The sequence below is a fragment of the Anopheles ziemanni genome, assembly GCF_943734765.1.
Source record: "Anopheles ziemanni chromosome X unlocalized genomic scaffold, idAnoZiCoDA_A2_x.2 X_unloc_25, whole genome shotgun sequence".
Classification (NCBI taxonomy): Eukaryota; Metazoa; Arthropoda; class Insecta; order Diptera; family Culicidae; genus Anopheles; species Anopheles ziemanni.
This window is the reverse complement of record NW_026689791.1, coordinates 140,001-155,615: the sequence shown is the minus strand read 5'-3', so window position 1 is coordinate 155,615 and position 15,615 is coordinate 140,001. Positions and strand designations below refer to the sequence as shown.

At 47.1% G+C, this 15,615-nt stretch overlaps 1 non-coding gene across 1 annotated transcript; it reads left to right on the top strand.

The window, feature by feature from the left end:
* Positions 1–15,006: 15,006 nt before the first annotated feature.
* On the top strand, positions 15,007–15,161 carry LOC131292020 (5.8S ribosomal RNA). Its single transcript, XR_009189745.1, has one exon. It is a non-coding gene; the product is annotated as a 5.8S ribosomal RNA (ribosomal RNA).
* The last annotated feature ends 454 nt before the right edge of the window (positions 15,162–15,615 follow it).

Genomic DNA, 15,615 nt, shown 5'->3' with positions numbered 1-15,615 from the left:
GGGATGTCAGAACTACACTCAAATGTTACCACACCAAGCAAGGCAAACTTATATGAAGGCAAGGACCCTGATGGGTCATATGGTATGGATCGAAAAATCGGCTAAGTCCCAAAATGGGGATGTCAGAACTACACTCAAATGTTACCACACCAAGCAAGGCAAACTTATATGAAGGCAAGGACCCTGATGGGTCATATGGTATTTTACGAAAAATCGGCTAAGTCCCAAAATGGGGATGTCAGAACTACACTCAAATGTTACCACACCAAGCAAGGCAAACTTATATGAAGGCAAGGACCCTGATGGGTCATATGGTATTTTACGAAAAATCGGCTAAGTCCCAAAATGGGGATGTCAGAACTACACTCAAATGTTACCACACCAAGCAAGGCAAACTTATATGAAGCAAAGGACCCTGATGGGTCATATGGTATTTTACGAAAAATCGGCTAAGTCCCAAAATGGGGATGTCAGAACTACACTCAAATGTTACCACACCAAGCAAGGCAAACTTATATGAAGCAAAGGACCCTGATGGGTCATATGGTATTTTACGAAAAATCGGCTAAGTCCCAAAATGGGGATGTCAGAACTACACTAAAAAGTTACCACACCAAGCAAGGCAAACTTATATGAAGGAAAGGACCCTGATGGGTCATATGGTATTTTACGAAAAATCGGCTAAGTTCCAAAATGATGATGTCAGAACTACACTCAAATGTTACCACACCAAGCAAGGCAAACTTATATGAAGCAAAGGACCCATATGGGTCATATGGTATTTTACGAAAAATCGGCTAAGTCCCAAAATGATGATGTCAGAACTACACTCAAATGTTACCACACCAAGCAAGGCAAACTTATATGAAGCAAAGGACCCTGATGGGTCATATGGTATTTTACGAAAAATCGGCTAAGTCCCAAAATGGGGATGTCAGAACTACACTCAAATGTTACCACACCAAGCAAGGCAAACTTATATGAAGGCAAGGACCCTGATGGGTCATATGGTATTTTACGAAAAATCGGCTAAGTCCCAAAATGGGGATGTCAGAACTACACTCAAATGTTACCACACCAAGCAAGGCAAACTTATATGAAGCAAAGGACCCTGATGGGTCATATGGTATGGATCGAAAAATCGGCTAAGTCCCAAAATGGGGATGTCAGAACTACACTCAAATGTTACCACACCAAGCAAGGCAAACTTATATGAAGCAAAGGACCCTGATGGGTCATATGGTATTTTACGAAAAATCGGCTAAGTCCCAAAATGGGGATGTCAGAACTACACTCAAATGTTACCACACCAAGCAAGGCAAACTTATATGAAGGAAAGGACCCTGATGGGTCATATGGTATTTTACGAAAAATCGGCTAAGTCCCAAAATGGGGATGTCAGAACTACACTCAAATGTTACCACACCAAGCAAGGCAAACTTATATGAAGGAAAGGACCCTGATGGGTCATATGGTATTTTACGAAAAATCGGCTAAGTCCCAAAATGGGGATGTCAGAACTACACTCAAATGTTACCACACCAAGCAAGGCAAACTTATATGAAGGAAAGGACCCTGATGGGTCATATGGTATTTTACGAAAAATCGGCTAAGTCCCAAAATGGGGATGTCAGAACTACACTCAAATGTTACCACACCAAGCAAGGCAAACTTATATGAAGCAAAGGACCCTGATGGGTCATATGGTATTTTACGAAAAATCGGCTAAGTCCCAAAATGGGGATGTCAGAACTTATAGCAAGGCAAAGTACCTAGGTGAACCCTAGGAAGAAACACGGACCAAGTCAGATGGCCTAAGTCAAGAGAACAAGTGACCTAGGCAAAGTTGTATGGCGCTGAGGACCCTGAAAAATCTGGTTAGTGTAGTTTAGACAGGGTAGGTTTTTGGGTCGGCCGAACCCCCTTATTTTGGGTTTTGGCCTCATCAAGAAGCTACACCTAGGCAAACTGCCTAGGGTGAAAGTGCGAAGACCAATCGAATAGTAAGACAAGTTTTGACCGATCGCCCTAGGCAAGCTTGTATGAAGAAAGGGACCCTAAGGGTCATATGGAAATACATGAAAAATCGGCTAAGTCCCAAAATTGGGATGTCAGAACTACACTAAAAAGTTACCACATCAAGCAAGGCAAAGTACCTAGGTGAACCCTAGGAAGAAACACGGACCAAGTCAGATGGCCTAAGTCAAGAGTGCAAGTGACCTAGGCAAAGTTGTATGACGGTGAGGACCCTGAAAAATCTGGTTAGTGTAGTTTAGACAGGGGAGGTTTTTGGGTCGGCTGAACCTCCTTATTTTGGGTTTTGACCTCCTCAAGAAGCTACACCTAGGCAAACTGCCTAGGGTGAAAGTGCGAAGACCAATCGAATAGTAAGACAAGTTTTGACCGATCGCCCTAGGCAAGCTTGTATGAAGAAAGGGACCCTATGGGTCATATGGAAATACATGAAAAATCGGCTAAGTCCCAAAATTGGGATGTCTGAACTACACTAAAAAGTTACCACATCAAGCAAGGCAAAGTACCTAGGTGAACCCTAAGAAGAAACACGGACCAAGTCAGATGGCCTAAGTCAAGAGTACAAGTGACCTAGGCAAAGTTGTATGGCGCTGAGGACCCTGAAAAATCGGGTTAGTGTAGTTCAGACAGGGGAGGTTTTTGGGTCGGCTGAACCTCCTTATTTTGGGTTTTGACCTCCTCAAGAAGCTACACCTAGGCAAACTGCCTAGGGTGAAAGTGCGAAGACCAATCGAATAGTAAGACAAGTTTTGACCGATCGCCCTAGGCAAGCTTGTATGAAGAAAGGGACCCTATGGGTCATATGGAAATTCATGAAAAATCGGCTAAGTCCCAAAATTGGGATGTCAGAACTACACTATAAAGTTACCACATCAAGCAAGGCAAAGTACCTAGGTGAACCCTAAGAAGAAACACGGACCAAGTCAGATGGCCTAAGTCAAGAGTACAAGTGACCTAGGCAAAGTTGTATGGCGCTGAGGACCCTGAAAAATCGGGTTAGTGTAGTTCAGACAGGGGAGGTTTTTGGGTCGGCTGAACCTCCTTATTTTGGGTTTTGACCTCCTCAAGAAGCTACACCTAGGCAAACTGCCTAGGGTGAAAGTGCGAAGACCAATCGAATAGTAAGACAAGTTTTGACCGATCGCCCTAGGCAAGCTTGTATGAAGAAAGGGACCCTATGGGTCATATGGAAATTCATGAAAAATCGGCTAAGTCCCAAAATTGGGATGTCAGAACTACACTATAAAGTTACCACATCAAGCAAGGCAAAGTACCTAGGTGAACCCTAGGAAGAAACACGGACCAAGTCAGATGGCCTAAGTCAAGAGTATAAGTGACCTAGGCAAAGTTGTATGGCGCTGAGGACCCTGAAAAATCGGGTTAGTGTAGTTAAGACAGGGGAGGTTTCAGGGTCGGCTGGACCTCCTTATTTCGGGTTTTGGCCTCCTCAAGAAGCTACACCTAGGCAAACTGCCTAGGGTGAAAGTGCGAAGACCAATCGAATAGTAAGACAAGTTTTGACCGATCGCCCTAGGCAAGCTTGTATGAAGAAAGGGACCCTATGGGTCATATGGAAATACATGAAAAATCGGCTAAGTCCCAAAATTGGGATGTCTGAACTACACTAAAAAGTTACCACATCAAGCAAGGCAAAGTACCTAGGTGAACCCTAAGAAGAAACACGGACCAAGTCAGATGGCCTAAGTCAAGAGTACAAGTGACCTAGGCAAAGTTGTATGGCGCTGAGGACCCTGAAAAATCGGGTTAGTGTAGTTCAGACAGGGGAGGTTTCTGGGTCGGCTGAACCTCCTTATTTCGGGTTTTGGCCTCCTCAAGAAGACAGACCTAGGCAAAGTGCCTAGGGTGAAAGTGCGAAGACCAATCGAATAGTAAGACAAGTTTTGACCGATCGCCCTAGGCAAGCTTGTATGAAGAAAGGGACCCTATGGGTCATATGGAAATATACGAAAAATCGGCTAAGTCCCGAAATTGGGATGTCTGAACTACACTAAAAAGTTACCACATCAAGCAAGGCAAAGTACCTAGGTGAACCCTAGGAAGAAACACGGACCAAGTCAGATGGCCTAAGTCAAGAGTACAAGTGACCTAGGCAAAGTTGTATGGCGCTGAGGACCCTGAAAAATCGGGTTAGTGTAGTTCTGACAGGGGAGGTTTCTGGGTCGGCTGAACCTCCTTATTTCGGGTTTTGGCCTCCTCAAGAAGACAGACCTAGGCAAACTGCCTAGGGTGAAAGTGCGAAGACCAATCGAATAGTAAGACAAGTTTTGACCGATCGCCCTAGGCAAGCTTGTATGAAGAAAGGGACCCTATGGGTCATATGGAAATATACGAAAAATCGGCTAAGTCCCAAAATTGGGATGTCAGAACTACACTAAAAAGTTACCACATCAAGCAAGGCAAAGTACCTAGGTGAACCCTAGGAAGAAACACGGACCAAGTCGGATGGCCTAAGTCAAGAGTACAAGTGACCTAGGCAAAGTTGTATGGCGCTGAGGACCCTGAAAAATCGGGTTAGTGTAGTTCAGACAGGGGAGGTTTCAGGGTCGGCCGAACCTCCTTATTTCGGGTTTTGGCCTCCTCAAGAAGACAGACCTAGGCGAACTGCCTAGGGTGAAACTGCGAAGACCAATCGAATAGTAAGACAAGTTTTGACCGATCGCCCTAGGCAAGCTTGTATGAAGAAAGGGACCCTATGGGTCATATGGAAATTCATGAAAAATCGGCTAAGTCCCAAAATTGGGATGTCAGAACTACACTAAAAAGTTACCACATCAAGCAAGGCAAAGTACCTAGGTGAACCCTAGGAAGAAACACGGACCAAGTCAGATGGCCTAAGTCAAGAGTATAAGTGACCTAGGCAAAGTTGTATGGCGCTGAGGACCCTGAAAAATCGGGTTAGTGTAGTTAAGACAGGGGAGGTTTCAGGGTCGGCCAGACCTCCTTATTTCGGGTTTTGGCCTCCTCAAGAAGACAGACCTAGGCGAATTGCCTAGGGTGAAACTGCGAAGACCAATCGAATAGTAAGACAAGTTTTGACCGATCGCCCTAGGCAAGCTTGTATGAAGAAAGGGACCCTATGGGTCATATGGAAATTCATGAAAAATCGGCTAAGTCCCAAAATTGGGATGTCAGAACTACACTATAAAGTTACCACATTAGCAAGGCAGACTTGTATGAAGAACGGGACCCAGGTGAAAGTAGCAAATATCCCAAACCGAACATGTATATTATACACACAAGAGTACGAACATAAAGGAACACGGACCAAGCGTGCCGAGAGAATCGGTACTATAGAGCCCTCGTGGTTCTACACAAAGACTTTATGTTAGGGGTTCAAGCCCCATAGTACTCAAACGGTGACAGTAGCAAATATCCCAAACCGAACATGAATATTATACACACAAGAGTACGAACATAAAGGAACACGGACCAAGCGTGCCGAGAGAATCGGTACTATAGAGCCCTCGTGGTTCTACACAAAGACTTTATGTTAGGGGTTCAAGCCCCATAGTACTCAAACGGTGACAGTAGCAAATATCCAAAAACGAACTGGAATTTACATTCTGTTGGTCATGCGGTCGTCCAAAGGGGTCTAGTATCCTGGGATGACAAGCATCACGGGCACAGTCTCGTATCAAAACAGTCGAAGAGGCCCGCGAAAGCTTGCTTTCCATGGCTATGCGATGCACAAATTGAGTTTCTCCGTAGTTATACACAGCGCACAGGTGAAAGTAGCAAATATCCCAAATCGAACATGAATTTTATACACACAAGAGTACAAACATAAAGGAACACGGACCAAGCGTACCGAGAGAATCGGTACTAGAGCCCTTGTGGTTCTACATTGAGAGCCCTCGTGGTTCTACATAGATACTTTATGTTAGGGGTTCCAACCCCATAGTACTAGAACGGTGGAAGTAGCAAATAAACCGAACGTGGAATTTACTTTCTGATGGTCATGCGGTCGTCCAAAGGGGTCTAGTATCCTGGGATGACAAGCATCACGGGCACAGCTCGTATCAAAACAGTCGAAGAGGCCCGCGAAAGCTTGCTTTCCATGGCTATGCGATGCACAAATTGAGTTTACTCACCGTAGTATAAAACGAACGAACCGAACCTATCCGAGTAGGGATAATGGGCGCAGTAACATACTTCTGTGACCCAGCGAGAGTTGAACGAGGTGACATGAACTGTCAGTGGCTTATATCAGATGGGATACATACATGAGATTGCTTTCAAATCTACACTCGAAAACCTAACCAAGTAAAAGCGAACGTGGGAAGGATTCGAAACCGGTCACGAAATCTTAAGCTGGAAAGAGTCATCACTATGGATACATATTATGCGAAACCAATCAAGTGCTCAGTACTGATCCAAAACCTAAGAGCACTAGTGAACACCTTATTCTCACCCTAGTTCACATCCAAGTGATCGACCACGTGTGTGAAGCAAAGACCAATCGAATTCCTCAATGAACCGAACACTATGAACAAATGGCCAAAAACGTTATAACTATCCAAACATCCTACTATCTAGCGAAAGTCATCACGATGGAACCATACCATGATCTTTAACCTATAGCGCTCACCATATTCCTACCCAGAGTGCAAGTGAACAGATTGCCCACCCGTACCCAGTTCACAACCACGTGATCGACTAACATACCGAGGTTACCACAAGTCAAAGTTATACGTTTACAAGCGCAAGACCAATCGAAAACCCCGAAAGCAATCTCGACCCAAAATGTATTATCCGTGAGTGTAGTCGAGTCTCGTACTCGTCATCTGTAATCGTCGGATAGAATATCCAGTACACGGTTGTCTTTCCAAATGAAATCTACATACAGAACTCGCTCTTGGCAAATGGGTGGCAATGGCGCAATCAGGAGCGAGTTCCCGTCCGGGTGCCAAGTGATTGGCAAATGTCTGGGGGAAAGCAACCATATGTTGATTTGTCTGTTAGTGTACTGGGTGTTTGAGGTATGTAGTATCCACGCTTGGTTGGGTGTGTCAGAGGACCATGGATGCGTTCACAACCCCAATTGGGGTACATCGGGAATGATTTTGTGGAACCGATGTGCCCGGCACACACTAAGTTTTGTTGCAAGTTAATAGTGTGCCATGTCCGGGGGGGTTGTGATTAAACTCTGGTGAATTGCGTACTGTGGTGATTGGGGTATGAAAGCCCCGCAGTTGCAATGATCGGACGCGCCTAGCGTGTCCTTTAGTTGATGGTAGGGAAATGAAGGCCCTTGTCAGCTCACCTAAGTATTCATGGAAGTTTGGCATAAGGTCGCTGTGGTAGGGGTATGAAGGCCCCGTCAGCGCATGCACAATCGGGCGCACGAGCGCTTAGCGGAGTCGAATGCCGCTCAAGTGCCTGTCCGGTGCATCGGGTGTGTGTGATACGAGGGCAATGAGGTTCGCACGGGGGCTCGCCTCCCGTGTGCTACCGGACTTGACAACATATAGAACGTGGTGTTTGCTCCTCCGGGTGCAATGGGACAATGAACATTCGAACGCAAAGTCGGAATTCTGGTTGATCCTACCAGTAATATACGCTTGTCTCAAAGGTTAAGCCATGCATGTCTAAGTACAAACAGATTTAATGTGAAACCGCATAAGGCTCAGTATAACAGCTATAATTTACGAGATCATCAACCTAGTTACTTGGATAACTGTGGAAAATCTAGAGCTAATACATGCAACATGCCAGGACCCTCGCGGGAACTGGTGCACTTATTAGTCAAACCAATCGCGGGTTCTCCGTGTCATTGAGTTGAAGTCTGGATAATGATGCTGATCGTATGGTCTCGCACCGACGACAGATCTCGCAAATATCTGCCCTATCAACTATGGATGGTAGTATAGAGGACTACCATGGTTGCAACGGGTAACGGGGAATCAGGGTTCGATTCCGGAGAGGGAGCCTGAGAAATGGCTACCACATCCAAGGAAGGCAGCAGGCGCGTAAATTACCCAATCCCGGGACGGGGAGGTAGTGACGAGAAATAACAATATGAAACTCTTTAATGATGTTTCATAATTGGAATGAGTAGAGCATAAATCCTTCTACGAGGATCAAGTGGAGGGCAAGTCTGGTGCCAGCAGCCGCGGTAATTCCAGCTCCACTAGCGTATATTAAAATTGTTGCGGTTAAAACGTTCGAAGTTGATACTTGTCCAACACAGTCCGGCTCCGCCGACCCGGTCAACCCGTGGTCGGTGGGCCAAGTCGGAATCTGGTTGCGACTCAATGGTGTGGTAGGGCACCAAGTCTGTGTCATGGTGTGCCCTTCAACGGGTGCAAGTGTAACATAGAGCTCGACCGCTCACGTTTACCTTGAACAAATTAGAGTGCTTAAAGCAGGGTGCCCAAACGCCCTAGAATAATCTTGCATGGAATAATGGAATACGACCTTGGTCTAATCTTTCATTGGTTTGTACTCAGACCGGAGGTAATGATTAACAGAAGTAGTTGGGGACACTAGTATTACGGCGCGAGAGGTGAAATTCGTAGACCGTCGTAAGACTAACTAAAGCGAAGGCATTTGTCAAGGATGCTTTCTTTAATCAAGAACGAAAGTTAGAGGATCGAAGGCGATTAGATACCGCCCTAGTTCTAACCGTAAACGATGCCAACTAGCAATTGGGAGACGCTACAACCAGGTGCTCTCAGTAGCTTCCGGGAAACCAAAGTCAGGTTCCGGGGGAAGTATGGTTGCAAAGTTGAAACTTAAAGGAATTGACGGAAGGGCACCACAATGAAATGGAGCTTGCGGTTCAATTTGACTCAACACGGGAAAACTTACCAGGTCCGAACTTATGGAGGTGAGACAGATTAATAGCTCTTTCTCAAATTTAAGGGTAGTGGTGCATGGCCGTTCTTAGTTCGTGGATTGATTTGTCTGGTTAATTCCGATAACGAACGTGACTCACATATGCTAACTAGAACGCAGTCAGCGTTAATGCGTCGATGCCGATTGGAACGGGTTAGGACCTTTCGGTGGAGTATGACCTGACACCTTCGCTGTTCGTGTGCGCAAGTGCACTTACGGTACGCTGCTTAGCAGGACAATTTGTGTTTAGCAAAATGAGATCGAGCGATAACAGGTCCGTGATGCCCTTAGATGTTCTGGGCTACACGCGTGCTACAATGTGGGTAGCAGCGTGTCTCCTATTCCGAGAGGAACGGGAAATCACTCAAATACTCACTTAGTAGGGATTATGGATTGCAATGGTCCATATGAACTCGGAACTTCTAGTAAGTGCTGGTCATCAGCCAGCGTTGAATACGTCCCTGCCCTTTGTACACACCGCCCGTCGCTACTACCGATGGATTATTTAGTGAGGTCTTTGGAGATGATCGTTCGCTGGATCCTCGTGAACCGCGTCTGCTCTATCGAAGTTGACCGAACTTGATGATTTAGAGGAAGTAAAAGTCGTAACAAGGTTTCCGTAGGTGAACCTGCGGAAGGATCATTAGTGGCCAAGTGATCCTTCCAGAAGTCCGAACCTGCGGGTTGAGACTTCGGCACAAGTTGCCATATGATAATTGACGAAACACTATAGAAGTCCGAACCTGCGGGTTGAGACTCAGGCACAAGTTGCCATATGAAAGTTGACGAAACACTAACAAGTCCGAACCTGCGGGTTGAGACTTAGGCACACGTTGCCTTATACATGACTTCGAACAAATACACAAGTCCGAACCTGCGGGTTGAGACTTAGGCACAAGTTGCCTTATACATGACTTCGAACAAATACACAAGTCCGAACCTGCGGGTTGAGACTTAGGCACAAGTTGCCATATGAAAGTTGACGAAACACTAACAAGTCCGAACCTGCGGGTTGAGACTTAGGCACACGTTGCCTTATACATGACTTCGAACAAATACACAAGTCCGAACCTGCGGGTTGAGACTTAGGCACAAGTTGCCTTATACATACATTGGCCAAATAAACAGAAGTCCGAACCTGCGGGTTGAGACTTAGGCACAAGTTGCCATATTATATTCGATCAAACACTAAGTAGTCCGAACCTGCGGGTTGAGACTCAAGACCGTAACAAGATGTCACTATACAAGTCCGAACCTAAGGGTTGAGACTTAATGCGATCTAGATACCAAGTTGACATCCAATACCTGTTGAGCAAAACCAAAGATTCCCTGTTCTCGAATGATTACACTATATAACAGGGAATCATGAAGAAATCAAGCAAGCGTGAAACAAAGTCATCACTTGGGCATGCTCGATAGCCAACCACATGACCTTAACCTAAGAGAGCATGCAAACCACATGATACCTATAAACGATTAACCCGCCCTAGTTCAATCGTTCACCAAGTGATGACTTCAGTATGGCTAAGAGAAAAACTTTTAAATGGGAAAAACTCTAAGTCCGAACCTCCGGGTTGAGACTTCCGCGTCGGAGGTGGGCGCACCTCCTATCCGAAAGATGATGAATCAGGGGTGTTCGGTCAGCAATGGTCGGATGCCCCGTCGTAGTCCAACTATGACAATCAAAGTCAAGACCTCCGGGTTGAGACTTTCCGCGAGTACAAGCATAAAGGAACACGGACCAAGCCGTACCGAGAGAATCGGTACTAGAGCCCTCGTGGTTCTACATTGAGAGAGCCCTCGTGGTTCTCATTAGGGGCTTTATGCAAGTCGTACTCAATACTGTGGTGTGAAGTATAAAGTATAGTCCTCGCCTGGTCCACGCTGCTTCGGCGGTCCTGGGTAAGATAGTTAATTCTAGCTTGCCCTATAGTGGAATGAGGACACTTAATGCTTCGTCTTTTAGCGGCGGCTAGACTCCTCCTCACGGGGAACGAGTTGACGCGCACAGCGGCGGCTTACGCACTATGGCAATCATGGATGCCTGAAGATTCCGTGAAGTTCTCCCCTGGTCCACGCTGCCTCGGCAGTCCTGGGTAAAATGGAATATTTCCAGCTTGCCCTATAGTGGAAGAGGACTATCCAACAATACAAAGTCAAGACCTCCGGGTTGAGACTTTCCGCGTCGGTGGTGTCGCGCACCGCCTATCCGAAAGATGGTGTAACAGGGGTGTTCGATCAGCAATGGTCGGATGCCCCGTCATAGTCCAACTATGACAACCAAAGTCAAGACCTCCGGGTTGAGACTTTCCGCGTCCGGAGGTACGCGTACCGCCTACCCGAAAGATGGTGTGCTTCTGGGGTATTCGATGAGTCGGATACCCCGTCGTAGTCCAACTATGACAATACAAAGTCAAGACCTCCGGGTTGAGACTTCCGCGTCGGAGGTGCGCGCACCGCCTACCCGAAAGATGATGAATCAGGGGTGTTCGATCAGCAATGGTCGGATGCCCCGTCGTAGTCCAACTATGACAATCAAAGTCAAGACCTCCGGGTTGAGACTTTCCGCGAGTACAAGCATAAAGGAACACGGACCAAGCCGTACCGAGAGAATCGGTACTAGAGCCCTTGTGGTTCTACATTGAGAGAGCCCTCGTGGTTCTCATTAGGGGCTTTATGCAAGTCGTACTCAATACTGTGGTGTGAAGTATAAAGTAGTCCTCGCCTGGTCCACGCTGCTTCGGCGGTCCTGGGTAAGATAGTTCATTCTAGCTTGCCCTATAGTGGAATGAGGACACTTAATGCTTCGTCTTTTAGCGGCGGCTAGACTCCTCCTCACGGGGAACGAGTTGACGCGCACAGCGGCGGCTTACGCACTATGGCAATCATGGATGCCTGAAGATTCCGTGAAGTTCTCCCCTGGTCCACGCTGCCTCGGCAGTCCTGGGTAAAATGGAATATTTCCAGCTTGCCCTATAGTGGAAGAGGACTATCCAACAATACAAAGTCAAGACCTCCGGGTTGAGACTTTCCGCGTCGGTGGTGTCGCGCACCGCCTATCCGAAAGATGGTGTAACAGGGGTGTTCGATCAGCAATGGTCGGATGCCCCGTCATAGTCCAACTATGACAACCAAAGTCAAGACCTCCGGGTTGAGACTTCCGCGTCGGAGGTGGGCGCACCTCCTATCCGAAAGATGGTGAATCAGGGGTGTTCGATCAGCAATGGTCGGATGCCCCGTCGTAGTCCAACTATGACAATCAAAGTCAAGACCTCCGGGTTGAGACTTCCGCGTCCGGAGGTACGCGTACCGCCTACCCGAAAGATGGTGAATCAGGGGTGTTCGATCAGCAATGGTCGGATGCCCCGTCGTAGTCCAAATATGACAATCAAAGTCAAGACCTCCGGGTTGAGACTTTCTAAGAGTACAAGCATAAAGGAACACGGACCAAGCCGTACCGAGAGAATCGGTACTAGAGCCCTCGTGGTTCTACATTGAGAGAGCCCTCGTGGTTCTCATTAGGGGCTTTATGCAAGTCGTACTCAATACTGTGGTGTGAAGTATAAAGTATAGAGTCCTCCACTGGTCCACGCTGCTCCGGCGGTCCTGGGTAAGATAGTTCATTCTAGCTTGCCCTATGTGGAAGAGGACTCAATACCCTACCTGTTGAGCTTGAAACAAAGTCATCACTTGGGCATGCTCATATTGCCATACAATATTCCATTATCTACTAATGAGCATGCAGCTATATGATTATAACCTGTAAACGATTACCCCGCCGTAGTTCAGCGCTTCAACCAAGTGATGACTTCAGTATGGCTAGTGTGTGAAGTATAAAGTATAGTCCTCCCCTGGTCCACACTGCTTCGGCGGTCCTGGGTAAGATAGTTAGTTCTAGCTTGCCCTATGTGGAAGAGGACACCATACTTAATACTGTGGTGTAATGAACAAAGTATAGTCCTCCACTGGTCCACGCTGCTTTGCAGTCCTGGGTAAGATAGTTAATTCTAGCTTGCCCTATGTGGAAGAGGGCATACAAGACAAAGTATAGTTCTCCCCTGGTCCACGCTGCTCCGGCGGTCCTGGGTAAGATAGTTAATTCTAGCTTGCCCTATGTGGAAGAGGACATAATACTCTACCTGTTGAGCTTTAAACAAAGTCATCACTTGGGCATGCTCTATAGCCAACCACATGACATTAACCTAAGAGAGCATGCAGCGTATTATCCCAATGCAAAGTAAACGATAGACTCGCCCTAGTTCAGTGCTTCAACCAAGTGATGACTTCAATATGGCTAGTGTGTGAAGTATAAAGTATAGTCCTCCCCTGGTCCACACTGCTTCGGCGGTCCTGGGTAAGATAGTTAATTCTAGCTTGCCCTATGTGGAAGAGGACACCATACTTAATACTGTGGTGTAATGAACAAAGTATAGTCCTCCACTGGTCCACGCTGCTCCGGCGGTCCTGGGTAAGATAGTTCATTCTAGCTTGCCCTATGTGGAAGAGGGCATACAAGACAAAGTATAGTTCTCCCCTGGTCCACGCTGCTTCGGCGGTCCTGGGTAAGATAGTTAATTCTAGCTTGCCCTATGTGGAAGAGAGCATACATGAACCAAGAACGAAGGTTATGATCGAGGAATGATTCGACAACTAACCGATGGTATGAAATGTGAAGAATTCAAGCAAGCACACAATCAAGTCATCACTTGGGCATGCTCGATAGCCAACCTCATGACATTAACCTAGTAGAGCATGCAAAAACCAATATATATGTAAACGATGCCCCTCCCTAGTTCAGCGCTTCAACCAAGTGATGACTTCAGAATGGCTAAATCAAATCGGTTCAAAACATACCATCGGTACCCTATTGAAACACACAAGTCGATATCAAACCTCATGATTGTGTAGTCCTCCACTGGTCCACGCCGCTTCGGCCGTCCTGGGTAAAATGGAACATTCCAGCTTGCCCTATGTGGAAGAGGGCACATTACTCAATACTGTGGTGTGAAGTATAAAGTTCAGTTCTCCCCTGGTCCACGCTGCTTCGGCGGTCCTGGGTAAGATAGTTCATTCTAGCTTGCCCTATGTGGAAGAGGACACTTAATACTTCGTCTCTAAGCGGCGGCTTGACTCCTCCCTACGGGGAACGGGTTTACGCGCACAGCGGCGGCTTACGCACTATGGCAGTCATGGATGCCTTACGTTTCTATGAAAAGTGTGTTCCTCCCCTGGTCCACGCTGCTTCGGCAGTCCTGGGTAAGATAGTTAGTTCTAGCTTGCCCTATGTGGAAGAGGACACGAAGACTTACTGTGGTGTGAAGCATAAAGTTCAGTTCTCCCCTGGTCCACGCCGCTTCGGCCGTCCTGGGTAAAATGGATTCATCCAGCTTGCCCTATGTGGAATGAGGACACTTTATGTTTCGTCTCTAAGCGGCGGCTTGCTCCTCCCTACGGGGAACGGGTATACGCGCACAGCGGCGGCTTACGTTATGGCAGTCATGGATGCCTTACGTTTCCATGAAAAGTGTGTTCCTCCCCTGGTCCACGCTGCTTCGGCAGTCCTGGGTAAGATAGTTAGTTCTAGCTTGCCCTATGTGGAAGAGGACACGTAGACTTACTGTGGTGTGAAGTATAAGGTTCAGTTCTCCCCTGGTCCACGCCGCTTCGGCCGTCCTGGGTAAAATGGATTAATCCAGCTTGCCCTATGTGGAATGAGGACACTTTATGCTTCGTCTCTAAGCGGCGGCTTGCTCCTCCCTACGGGGAACGGGTATACGCGCACAGCGGCGGCTTACGTTATGGCAGTCATGGATGCCTTACGTTTCCATGAAAAGTGTGTTCCTCCCCTGGTCCACGCTGCTTCGGCAGTCCTGGGTAAGATAGTTAGTTCTAGCTTGCCCTATGTGGAAGAGGACACGTAGACTTACTGTGGTGTGAAGTATAAGGTTCAGTTCTCCCCTGGTCCACGCCGCTTCGGCCGTCCTGGGTAAAATGGATTAATCCAGCTTGCCCTATGTGGAATGAGGACACTTTATGCTTCGTCTCTAAGCGGCGGCTTGCTCCTCCCTACGGGGAACGGGTATACGCGCACAGCGGCGGCTTACGCAAGTTAGTCACCCTCGGCAGTGGATCACTCGGCTCATGGATCGATGAAGACCGCAGCTAACTGCGCGTCATAATGTGAACTGCAGGACACATGAACATTGATAAGTTGAACGCATATTGCACGTCGTGGGAACCTACCATGATGTACAGATGACTGAGCGCTTATATTTGAGAAATGTATCGCATACATTTAACTACGCCGTGACACCCGTCACGAGACGTGCACCATGATGTTAACTAGGGTCGCGACGACCCGCTAGCATTAAAGAACCCGTGGTTTACAATATACTGGCATTGGAATTCGAAGTATTTAGAGCGTCCGTGTTCCCGCGTGAGGCGGAAGTACGAGGAGAAGGCGTGCTTGTGGTGTCTGTGGTGGTGTTTACTGATGTCTAGCTTCAGCTTATTTATTTATTTAAATAGAAGCGAAGATGTCAAAGTAGCGTCGAAGCAGCAGCGGTAGCACAAATGATTCAAGTATGGAAGTTGACCAAAGGAACACAAACAAACTAGCGTATGGGCAATGGAAGGTATCAGTGAGTTAAACCACACGCGGGCTAACAGCCCGTTAACCGAGTCCAACGGTACATATTGGACATTGAAACAAAGTAGTCGCAA